The sequence below is a fragment of the Papio anubis genome, chromosome 3 (genome assembly GCF_008728515.1).
Source record: "Papio anubis isolate 15944 chromosome 3, Panubis1.0, whole genome shotgun sequence".
Classification (NCBI taxonomy): Eukaryota; Metazoa; Chordata; class Mammalia; order Primates; family Cercopithecidae; genus Papio; species Papio anubis.
Window position 1 is genome coordinate 23,751,411 of NC_044978.1, and position 12,917 is coordinate 23,764,327.

General features: G+C 36.9%; 1 long non-coding RNA gene across 1 annotated transcript in view; it reads left to right on the plus strand.

The window, feature by feature from the left end:
• The first annotated feature begins 1,356 nt into the window (after nt 1–1,356).
• LOC110743355 overlaps nt 1,357–12,917 on the plus strand; it is a 75,357-nt gene continuing 63,796 nt past the window's right edge. The window contains exons 1-2 of the long non-coding RNA XR_002522292.2: nt 1,357–1,429; nt 1,826–1,952. This is a non-coding gene — a long non-coding RNA (uncharacterized LOC110743355). The remainder of the gene's footprint in view (nt 1,430–1,825; nt 1,953–12,917) is intronic.

The window sequence follows — 12,917 nt, forward strand, 5'->3', positions numbered from 1 at the left end:
GCACTGAATTACTAATGTGCTCTAGCACATTTTTATGTTAATAATGTAAATTTTGAGATTAGTAGTTAATTTTATTTTCAATAAATCACTATTATTCTAATGTTCAATGTCAATAGTCTAATGAATTTTAGATTTTAAGTCATGTTCATGATGGGAATTGTAAGACTCTGGATGTTTTCATTCCTTTTAGTTCTCAGAACCCCAAAGAGCAATAGTCATAATTTAAGCATGCTTCCTTAACAGTCTCAAGATACTTACAGGAAGTGATTCCTGTAGAGGAATAACATAGATTTTTACCAAATTCTAGTTCATTTTTTACTGCTATGATATAGTCTCTGATCTGGGATGGATACTTGTCGATTTTCAACTGTCACTTTCACTCTATCTTAATTTTGTTTTATCTGATTACATTTTTATTCAACCAAGGATACTCTTTAAACCATTAGTGGGACTTTTTAAAAAAGTATGTGGGGTAATAGTTTGGAGGGTTCAATAGATTCTGTTCTTAAAAGTAGGGAAACCGTTTATGGAAGAGTGACAAAAACAGCAAGCTGTGGTTCCCCACACCATTCATCCTTTCTTCTTCAATAACAAATCCCCAGTCTTAGCCCTGCAATGATGAGCCATCCAGGAGTCTACTGTTGCCTTGTCCCCTGGAACTAGGATGTCCAGTGAGATGTAGATAGAACAATTATTGAGTGGGACTTCTGAAAACAAACCTTTTGGTTTTTCTTTCTTTTTCTTCTGCATCCTAATAGAAAATGACGTCACAATGGCTGGAGCTCTGATAACCACCCTGTGCCCTGAAAATGGAAACCAAGTGTGCTGGGAATGGCAAAGCAGAAAGGAACATGTAGTTCCCTAATAAATAGTATATACACAATATATATAGCATGGTTTCCTCAACCTGAGCTGTCTGCTTTCAGATTTCTTTAACATGAGACAAAGCTGTATGTCTCTTGTTTAGGCTATAACTACTGGTAGCCAAATATAATTCTTAACAACATCTCTTCAATGATGAAAGAGTATTGTCACATGTTTAGACATCAACTAGATGTATTATCATTTTGTCACTCCACTTTAATTGGTTTACAACAGTGCAGTGGAATACACTTACAATAAACAAATGTCTGACACTTCATAAAAAAGAACAATCAGATAGACTAAGCTTTTTGAATTTTTAGAGTTTACCGTAACATCTTTGGGTAACATCTGCAAAAGCAATCACCAAATGTTTGTGAAATGGGGATAAGAGAAATACCTACTTTGCCAGATAATATTTATGTAAGCACTCAGTAAACCTGAAAGGAACACATAAGTATTGGCTCTTATCCAACCAGATGGATCACATGAAGCCAAAGTTAAATCATAAGGGCTAAAAATAATTACATTAAAGGTAAACCGGTGAAAGTCATTCTGAGATTAAAGAGTAAGTATATTCTTACATGTTTCAGTAGCATGGTATTTCAAACAAGTTGCCTTATGCTGTATTTTTTACAACCCTGCTATTAGAAAGGGAGGATTTATTTTCTTCATCAGAGGCATATTTTGTAAAGATTACACTATCAATACTGACCCATGTTAAGAAAAATTTGTGTGAAAATACAGCATATTCCACCTCACAGGGCTGCATGCTGTGCTGTGAGAACAGCAGGGAAGTTTTATAAAAAGCAACTTCACTCGAATTTCTGAATATATTAAAAAAATGGTTTGGTTTCACTAACGTCAACCTGTACTCCAGCTGTTTGTGCATATTTTTGTGTGTGTCTACATTTTCCTTGGAGATTAAGATGGACTCAAAAGGAAATCACCCTTTCCAAAACAGGCAATTTGCTTTTCAATACGTTGCATAACAGATGCTCCAAATGAAGAAAGGTAGAGAAGCCTGAGCTGGAGGAAAACACAGTCGTGCAATGTTTTAGGACCCCAGACCTGCAAGGGAGAAGCTGAAGGTAGGAAATGAAGATGCATGCATTTATATTCAAATGTATTATTTGAAGCAGAACAGTAATTTCTATGTTGTAAAAAAAAATCCAGCATTGTTTTGAGAATTATCAAAACCCTTCAATGTAGCTTGAACCATTACACACATATACACACACTCAAATGTCTATGGCTATCAGCTCAATTCATTGTATAGAACACCAAATTTTACATAATTGATAAATCTGGGTGTTCTGGGTGTTCATTCTTTGCATTGAATCTGAAGACTTGCATTTAGCTTTAAAATTTCCATTGATGTGTTAATAGAGTTGCTTCATATACTTTTTACTGTGTCTAATTTTTAAACTAATTGTAACAAACAATTTCAGCACCTACACTGTGCAAAGCCTTCTGTGGGGCACGAAGTAAGTAAAATCTTGATCTCCAGGCTGTTACAATTCACTAAGAGAAGGCACACACATCCAACCACTAGCTTGGCATAAGCAAAACTCAAGCCATACAGTAATTCAGAATAAAGAAAAACAATCAGGCAGGCAGGCTCAATTGTTGCCCAGATTCTTGTTACATCTTATTGTTCCATCAGACTAGATCAACCTGTTCATTTCTACAAGTATACAACTTTTACAGAGAGCAAAGAAATAGGTTTTGGACAGACAAAAAAGGAAACATATTATTCTATTTTAGAGGTAAGACAAGAGTTGATGGAAATTTTGTTAAACAATAATCCCTTTTAGACTTTTAATCTAATATGCAAAATATAAAATATACATCTATATTTTATGATTTAGGCAACGTTTGTTTTCATGAATGCTTCAGTGAGATTTTATTATGTCTTATTCCCAAAAACTTTTCTAAAAGAATGAATACTCAATTTATTATAAACTTTGAAATAAAAATCTAGACTTTAACATGTATATCGATTCACAGGCAACATTTTAAAAGCATAACTTTTGTGTTAAGTAAGATAGACATATTTTCATCTTGTCTCTACATACAAAAGATCAGATTTTAAATGATCCACTTTTTATAGTATCAAAAGCCAAATTAGGTAATAAGAGACTATGCAAAGATTTCTTTAAAACATCACTAAAAACACAAGTCAAGTGAAAAACTGTTGAAAAACTGCCATATGTAGAAATCTTCATTATTAAATGATTAACGAAACCCCTGAATGAATAGAGTTTACTTCAATAAGTCAATATTAGCTATAGAGCCATGACTGAGGTGAAGAGGCAGGAATAGAATGTAGTCTAATGTGTAATTATTTTATTTAAATCACTATAGCAGCAGTGTTGAAAATGGATAGTCAGAGACAAGAATGAATTAAGGGAGAGCAGTTAGTAGATTCCTGGATGTGTCCAGGTGAGAGTTGTCTAGAATAAAGGTTGTGTTAGTATATTCACTAATTTAAAAAATATTTGTTGAATGTCAAATATTTGCCAGAAACTCTTCTGTCACTGGAATTAAGCCATGAGCAAAACAAATAAAAGTCTCTATCTTGTGGAGCTCACATTCTACTGGAGAAGACATACAATAAGATAAATATACAAAATATATAGTATACTGGCCCAGTGCAGTGGCTCATGCCTGTAATCCCAGAACTTTGGTAGGCCGAGGTGGGCGGATTACCTGAGGCCAGGAGTTCGAGACCAGCCTGGCCAACATGGCGAAACCCTGTCTCTACTAAAATTACAAAAATTAGGACAAGCGTGATGGCTCACACCTGTAATGCCAGCACTTTGGGAGGCTGAGGCAGGCAGATCACCTGAGGTCAGGAGTTTGACATGAACCTGATCAATACGGTGAAACCCCATCTCTACCAAAAATACAAAAATTAGCCGGCCATGGTGGCAGGTGTCTGTAGTCCGAGCTGCTCGGGAGGCTGAAACAGGAGAATGGCTTGGAACCAGGAGGCAGAGGTTGCAGTGAGCCAAGATCACACCATTGTACCCCTGCCTGGGCAACAGAGCAAGACTGTCTTAAAAAAAAAACAAAAAACAAACAAACAAAAACAAAAACAAAAATATATATATATAACATAAAAATAATAAAATAAAATAAGTATAAATATATGCATATATAGAGTATATTATAGGCTGATAAGTACATATGGAAAAAAGAAAGCAGGGAAAAGGGAAATAATATGCCACTATGAGGTGAAATTGTAGGAGGAAAATCGAAAGAAGGCCTCACTGACAAAGTAATGTTTGAATGGAAGGAAATGAGGGAGTGAGCCATGAAGATCTCAGGGAAGAGAGTTCCAGGCCAAATGAACAGTGAGTGTGAAGGGTGTGAGATGAGAACATGCCTAGTGTGTTCAAGAAGGATCAAGGCATCTCTGTGGCAGGAGCAGGAGGAGTGAGATGAAATTGAGAGTGACAAGGGACTGGGTTATGGAGCAACTATAGATCACTGTAGGATTTTAGCTTTTATTCTAGGCAAAATGGGAAGTCTGTGCCAGCTACTGACCTATTAGCTCTTGGTTCTAAAGCACCCTTCAGGACTCTTCTCTATAATGACTCTGTAAACTACATTTTCCTGTTAGTCAAATGGTTTCCCGTTAAGTTTTGCCAGTAGAAGGCAAGGAAAGAAGAGAAGGGACTTACACATCTCTGTTTTTTCTATATTGGTCAGTAGCAGCTAAAAACTTCAACCTTCCTTGAGAGCTTCCAGGACCAGTTGTCTGATGAGATGCCAGGTAACAGCAGTAGCCATTTGGGATGTGTTCTCAGAGGTCTGTGTACCATCTCCATGGTACTTCTTTGTCAGCCTTCTGGGTTCTGTCCTTGGTCCTATATATGTAGAGATGCCAGCTTCTTTAGTTTTTAATATCTGGGTTACTGAACTATCCCAATTTTGTCCTTTTGCTATCAAACACCTATGTTACCAATTCTCTGCTTAAATGCCCTCTGTTCCAAATCCTTAAGGTGGTTTCTATTTTCCTCATGGTTACAGTGTCAGGTACTGGGAATGATGCCAGAAAACCCTCAAAGATGGGATTATGGAAATGTTTAACATATGTCCTTGACCTTGAACTTAACGCAAAGTTCTTTGTCAGTAGAAAATGAGGATACTGACATAGCGTGCAATATTTAATTAAATTATCACCTGGAATTGCTTGGAATAAAATGCTTACGTAAATGAGTATGTTGGGGGGATAAAATGACTGCTGCAGGTGATGGATATGGTGGTAATAATGACTGTGATGACTTTCGGGTAGAATGGCTATTTCTGACAGTGCTGGAGACTATACAAAAGGAAAATGACTCAAGAATTTAATAATCTCAATGCTTCTCTTGTGATCCTAGAAGAATCTTTTTTTTGTACAAATGTATTTATTTTAGTTTGTATATAGCAGGGCAAATATATCTGAAAACCAAATTCAACATTTAACTATTTAGGTGAGTTATGGAATTACAATGAAAGGGGCATTCACAGACTTTGCAAGCGTCCTAAGTAAAAATTAAGACTCTGATTGGAAAGAAGTAGGGATATCTGATGGAACATAAAGTTGAAAACCTTGAATCCACTCTGAGCATTCCTCTCAATGAGATGCTTATTCTCCTCAACACTCACCACCTCTACTGTGTCTAGGCCTGTACAGCTAAAGCAATCTAAGTATATTCCAACAGGGCCAAGTGAAAAATCCAGTGTAAGAAGAAATAAGTTATACTCCAAAAGAATTGCTGTATTTTTCTAAATTATATTGACATGAACCTAGGGGATATATGTGATTATAGCACATGTATAATAATATGTTAGACCAAAGAGGATGGAATGTGACATTGTATCACGTAAAATTTCTTAACATAGTTATACTTCTTCCAGAGTTAATATGATAGGTTGAGCAGACTGAAGTTGTTCTAGCAATTGTTTCATTTATTGGATTCAATGGTGGCCTTCTTTCAGGAAGGCTGGATGAGAATTTTCTCGGCCTGGTGTCAAAAATGGCTTAGGGATGTAGGAACGTTAGAATGGACTTTACTTGTGAAATTTGCATACCCACCACCCCTCTCTATTTGTTTAGAGGGCCTGGAAGACATCCGTTTTTCTAGGGCATGTGCCACTATCTTTGTAAAGTTCAATGGCAGCCATCCTCTGAAGGGTAAAGATGGCAAGGGCAGATGTTATTTTTGAAAAAGGATCCCTAATTTCAATGCATATCATGGGATGGCAGAGTAGTGCAGTCAATACTCACTTCAAGAAATAAGAGTCATGCAATTTCTGTGAAGATAGCTAGGAAGAATTAAAAATCAGAATTGACCTGCAGAGACCTTTGTCTATGCTTACTTAATTCCTTAGGAACGAAATGACTTAGGAGGAAAATATATAAGCAAATTTCTAAAGTGTTACTTAATCAGCATAATAGGAGAACTCTGTTTGATGGGCAGAAATCTGACTTGAGTATTCACAACTTCTCACCTACTTCCCGAACCTAAAGGCATTCACAGAATTGGAGTTCTTTGATCAAAAGGAAGACTAGGTCCTTTTGAGAAAGTACTCTGCAACACTGCCGCAACTGAATGCTGTAAAAGTTTTCTAGATCTTCCTGAGACATGCCTGCCTGCCTTTGATAGGTGATTGTACACTAGAACAAATTGATTCGTATCCTAGGGACTCAAAAAGCATTTTGGACTACTACTCAAAAAGTGGGTACCTATGGAGTCAAAAATCCATGTCACAGTGATCAATTGAAGGGGAAAATCTAGTGGAAAAAGGAAAGCTATGTATGTCTTCTTTCTTGCTTATGTATACATGTAGCATGTTGCAAAATAACAATCTTTGCAGTGCCTCCCTTCAAGAGTTGTAAGCTATTTTTCAATGTCTTGAATTTGGATGCCTTTGTGATTTGCTTTAGCCAGCAGAATATCAGTGACATTGTGTGAGTTCTAAGCTTGCATCTCAAAGACTTTCTATCCTCCTTCTCTCTCTGTTGGAACCCTGCAACTTCCATGGAGAAAAGCCTGCACTCACCATCTGGAGAAGGGAAAACCATGTGGAATAGAGACAAGCTGTTACAGCCAAGGCCCCAGACACAGGAGAGATCCAAAGACCAGCACAGTCAGCCCAGCCGCTGACAATGGACTCACCAGTGAGTCTGTGAAACCATAGGAATCACGTATTTTTTTTCATCCTTTATTTCATCCCTATTACTTCATGTAAGGATTGTTGGTGTGATTGCAACCGAATAAGAGGATTTATCATCACTCCCAGATGGGGCATAGTAAATATTAGGACGTTGAGTCTCTTCTATATGGAACAAAGTACGAATGACTTCATGTATATAAAAAAGAGTTGGATCCTGCTAGGCGGAAGCATGAAGTTGTTAACTGTTGTTGCATGGAAGTTAAAATACATGGAGAGGAGTGGTTAGGAGTGCTGAGAAACCAACGAAGGTGACTCTGCGATGCTGGGAGGACTCTGAAAATTACATTTTCCAGTTACCCTTGCCAGCAGGCTTCCTTTTAGATTCCATCTGCAGGATGCATAGAGAGAAGAGCAGAAGGAACTTCCTTCCTGTTTTTCCTGTCTTTGACGGCACTGCTAGATCCAGCCTCCCATGAGTTGTGGCATTTCCAGCACAGTGCTGTGGCACACTCTCAGAGAAATCAGCAGCTCCGGGGCAGCCACTCTTTTCCTGGAAGTATAGAACTAGCTATGCAGAGCCCTCTTCTAAGCCCCTAGATTCTGGTAACCCCACCCCTTCCCTTTTGTTTCAACAATGAGCAGTGTCAGTTGTTGCCTGAGTTTTTAAATCTCTGTGTTACACTTTTTCTCTTTCAGGCACCCAACATCTATGGAAAACACCTCTTAGTTTGAGATATCCATTGTGGCTTCTATTTTCCCGGCTAGAATCTAACTGATAGGAAGTCATGGAGGGTTTTCAGATCTCAGATGATTTGTCTTGCATTCTGATAGCATCACCCTGGCGGCTGTGTTGGAATTGACTGAGGGACCGACCAGCTAGGAGGCTATTTCAATCAAAATAGATGGGGGTAAAGAAGTGGTTACATTCTGTATATATTTTGAACATATTAATGATGGGATTTGTAGACAGATCAGATGTGAGTTTCAAGGAAAGAGTAAAAAGTATGAACTATTGTCTAGGAGAGTAGGAGACTGATTAGAGGACTCTAGTGTTAATGCTGGGAAACAATTAACATCAGTGATTATGAATTTAAAGGTTAGACCAACTGGCAGCTGAGTGTGCAGACAGCCATGCCTACAGACACAGCTCTACGGTGGTTTTGTTAAGGTGATGCTGTGACAGATAAATCCTGAAATCTTAGTAACTTAATACAACAGAAATTTCTATTCTAGTAACATAAAGCCTAATAGGTAATGGGACATAGTGAGGACAAACTCCTAGGTTATACAACTGAGTCTTTCAATGATCTTGGCTAATAGAAGCTCAACATATGTTTTTCAAGTTTGTCCTGGGAATTGATACCCAGTTGGAAAATTGAGGAAGGGAGAAAATGAAAGATTTCAATAAATTTTATTTATGCCAGTCCTAGAGGTAGTATGCATCATTTCTACTCACATTTTCTTGGCTAAAATTCAATGTCATGACTGCACCTTAGGTGAACAGAAGCCAGGAAACATCGTTTAGCCTTATGCCAAAAAGGAAAGGAAAATAGGTTTGGTGAACTCTTTTAGCCAATCTCTAGGAAAAGGAGAGATAATCTGTGTTGATGCAAGCAGAGACTAGGCAAATAATTTTAAAAGGTTGTTGCTTTGCCAAAAGTACCACAAAAGTGAGAGAAAAGCAAAGGGTTTCAGAGCAGGTTCAAAGAATAATTAGAAGGACTGGCCATGAATTTAAGCTAGGTAAGGAGATAGGAGAAGACACAAGGAGAGAAAAGAGTTATTAAGATTGATGTGCTGGGGTGATAGATTGGTGAAATAATTGTTAGAGCTCCATTCTGGTAAGCACTGGCAGGCAATGGAGGAGGTGTTAGTTGGAGAATGTGACGCTTGAAATTGAAAATTTGGAGGAACTTCAGGGCTTCTATTGACAAAGATGACAGCAGACCCTGAATGTTAGCATCTGGGATAGGGTACAAGAAAGATCACTGGGAGAGAGACTGCCAAGGAATTTAGAGTCCAAGATATTGACAGATAATCTACACAGATATCACATGTTGAAAAGAGTGGTAGTGTTTCAAGTGCTGAAGTATTTGAGGAATGAGGAAATGTGAAAATAAGAACAGTGAATGACTTAGAAAGCTGTTAGCGGGTAAAACGGCAAGACTTGGTGATTGGTTATTGGCAATGAAGATGAAGGAAGTGACGAGAGTCAATCCCAGTTTTCTCACTTTTGTGAATGGGTGGATACTCTAGACATTTGTAGGACAGGAACACTCTAGGGCGTCCATCTTTAGGAGAGGAATGATGAGTTTATTTTTGGATATATGGATTTTAAAATTTCTCTCTCTCAAATATCCAAATGGAGACTTTGAGAAGATTCTTTGAAATCTAAAGGTGTAAGACTCAGAGAAAAAACAGCAGTGGATATATATATTTGAGATTATTGGAAAATAAATAGTATATAAAACCAAGTATTGGTAATATTGTCTAGGATGCTAATAGGAAGCACAGAAAGAAATAAGTCACAAAGAGAACACTCTTATCTGTTTAGCCTACCATATTAAATCTGAAATAAGTGCACCTGTGTTGATTAATTTGGCCTGATCCAATGTTGTATTTTATGCTCCTTGGTTTAACACCCTACTAACTTATTCCCATGTAGCTCCCCTAGGTTTACGCCAATATAATTTAGAATAATACTATTCTAATAGTACTATTCTAATAATTCTAAATACTATTCTAATAATACTATTTACTGAATAATACTGCTATCTTTGGAGTATAACCTCTTTCTTCCTAGCTCGGATTATTCACTTGTCTCTCTTGAAATGGACTAAGATTTCTCTAGCTATAGGTCTAGACACAATAAGGGTGATAGGAATAGGCCTTAAAGAGAATAAGCAGCCCATTGAAAGAATGCTTAAAGTAGATTCACAATTTTCACTTTTATTCATGTGTATTTAAATATTTCTATCCCTTCATAATCAATGCGCTAATTTTCCACTCAGGAAACTTGGGAAGTCTGTGAATACCTCTTACATGGTAATTCTATACTAACCCAGATTCTTAAATGTTGAGTTGAATTTTTAACTATATCTACCCTGGTATATACAAACAAAAATAAATTCATACGTACAAAAGCAAGAGATTTTTCAGGATCACAGAGAGGCTTTCTATTTCAGTTGACATTGTTAAACCCCTGAGTATATCATTTTCCTTTTGTATGGTCTCCAGTGCAGTGATAGATAGTCATTCTACCAAAACGAATAGAGTGTGAAGTTTGGGAAACTAAGAACAGAGTTATTCAAGAAGAAGGGAGTGTGTCAATAAAATTAAAGTGGCATTATTGAGAATGTAGTAGGTATCAGGCTATGTTCAAAGAACTTCACAAATATTTATTGTATTCTTATGCCAGTCCTAGGAAAAGGTACTATTATTACAGGTATTCCTCTTTTACATGGAAGAAAACAGAGGAACAAACTTACCCAACTTAAGATGATTTGATTTAGTCACAGAAGTCGTAGAGCAGAACACAAGGCTTTGAGTAGCATAATTTAATTAATTGCTTGAGATCCCAGCTAGTAATTGTCAGATCCAGCAAGCCATCCTAGGCCATCTGACTCCAGAGTCCAGTTTTAACTATTTTATATTAACTTCTAACCCAAAGGGATCAGCACTACTCAGAGAAAACCAGGCCAAGAAATAGAAAACTGCTTTTCGGATTGAGTGGCAGGGAGGTCATTGTTGATGGTAGTAAGAGATTTGTCAGTGGAGCATGGAAGTACATAGTACTTAAGTACATAAGGCAGATTAGAGTCTGATAAAGAGAGAATGCAGAATTAGAAAGAGGACAGATGTACTTTGGATACTCAAGAAATTTGACTGTCAGAGTCGAGAAACAGAAGATGATAGGGGTAAAATCGGGTTCAATGAAAGTTGTATTTTTATTCTGTTTTGTTTTTAAAATGAAAAGAAGTCTTTAAATGTTCACAGAAAGGAGCCACTTAAGAAAGAAGGGGATTAATTACACAGGAGAGAAAAGAGACAATTGACTTTGCATGCTTCCTGGGAGGGTGGGAGGGAATTGAATTTAGGGCAGTTGTGAAAGGACTGATCTGAAACAGGAAGGGGGACAATGTTTCTCCTCTTTGAACAAGAGAATAATAGGATGAGTGCAAATGCTATCCAATTAAGGGAATTAAGAGTGTATCCCTATGATACCTTCTATTTCTCTCTTTTAGAAAGTGAATTCATTTGGGTCTGAAAAATGATGGCTCTGGCATGGTGTAAATTGAGAGTGAGAAAAAGTTGAGAAAAGTGTGAATAATTGAGGCTAGTGAGTGAGAAATATACTGGGCTATGCAGGCACTGCTAATGACCTAGATGATAATGATAAATTTATAGTGTTACTTTGTCCTACTATTATTTCCTAAGTGTCATTCTAAAATACAGAAAATGGATGCCTTTAGGGTTTAGTTTTGCTAATAAAGGCAATGAGAAGGCAGAGGAAATTGGAGTTCAGAGGGAAGAAAAGAGTAATTGAAAAAATGGACCGTGGAATCCAAGCTGAAGAGGAGGGCAGTGAAGTTAAGAAGCATCATGGTTATGGTTATGGTTATGGTCATGGTCAAGGTTATGGTCATGGTCATGGTTATGATATTGGCTATGGTCACGGTTATAGTTATAGGCATGATCATGGTTATGGACATGCTTATGGTCATGGTCACGTACCTTTATTGCAGCACTATTTACAATAGCAAAGACTTGAAACCAACCCACATGCCCATCAATGATAGACTGGATAAAGAAAATGTGGCACATAGATTATATTAATACTATTTTTTTAAAAGGAGGTCACTGAGGCTTTGGATATTGACTGGATTAAACAGGAATTAAAAGCCCAAGAATTCAGGAATTTAGTCCTACCAGCAGTCTCTTTGAAGGAGGTGGGACAGAAGGACTGGAATGGTAGACAGCTTTTGGCTCACCCAACTTAAGATGATTTGATTTAGTCACAGAAGTCGTAGAGCAGAACACAAGACTTTGAGTAGTGTAATGGCCCCATCTCTGCGGGCCAGCCTATTTATTATTTATCTAAATGTTTATTACTTTGGCTACAGTCTGTTATTACATGTATTGTTCTGTGCTGTGTTTGTGTATTTATATATCTCCCCTACTAGACTCTGGCTTCCCAAAGTCAAAGCCTGGGTATCATGTTTTTTTTTTTTTTTTTAACCTTGGCACTTGTGTTAGTGCTTGCCCAATAAATATTTGATCTAATGACTTTAAGCACACTATTTCTATTCCATTGCACTGTCTACTATTTAACATAGCTTATCAATGCTGTGCATTGCTTTGTTAGTTCATGATTTCTTCCAAAAAATGTTAACGTCTAGATATATAGAAAAGTTAGGTACAAACAAGAGGAAGAATGTGGAAGCATTACTTACTGTGTACGGATCAGTGATAAGAGAGAAAGGAAACCAATTAGCATTCTTTTCATTATCAGTTGTTTTCAATTGTGTTATGATGACCTGGATAGAATTTCCCATAAGAACTAAGCAGTAAAAAAACAAATAAATAAAAGAAGAACAAGTTGATTGCTTTATTGCATTTGATACTTAAGTAATCAGTCTGAAAGAATGATTTCAAGAATAAACAGTTTAATGGATTCTGGTTGATGGTTTACAGTTAATGTTTTTGCAATAAAACACCTTCTTCCCTCATTTGCCTCATCAGATAATATAGTCAAGCTTTCATAAAATGAGTCCAATTTCATTCGTTATGTCAAAATTGAATGAGCGCTTCAATTTTTGAGTGTCACTGGTTACAATTTACATCTTTCCTATTGAATGAATTTTTTTCTCCTGTAATTTTTTTCT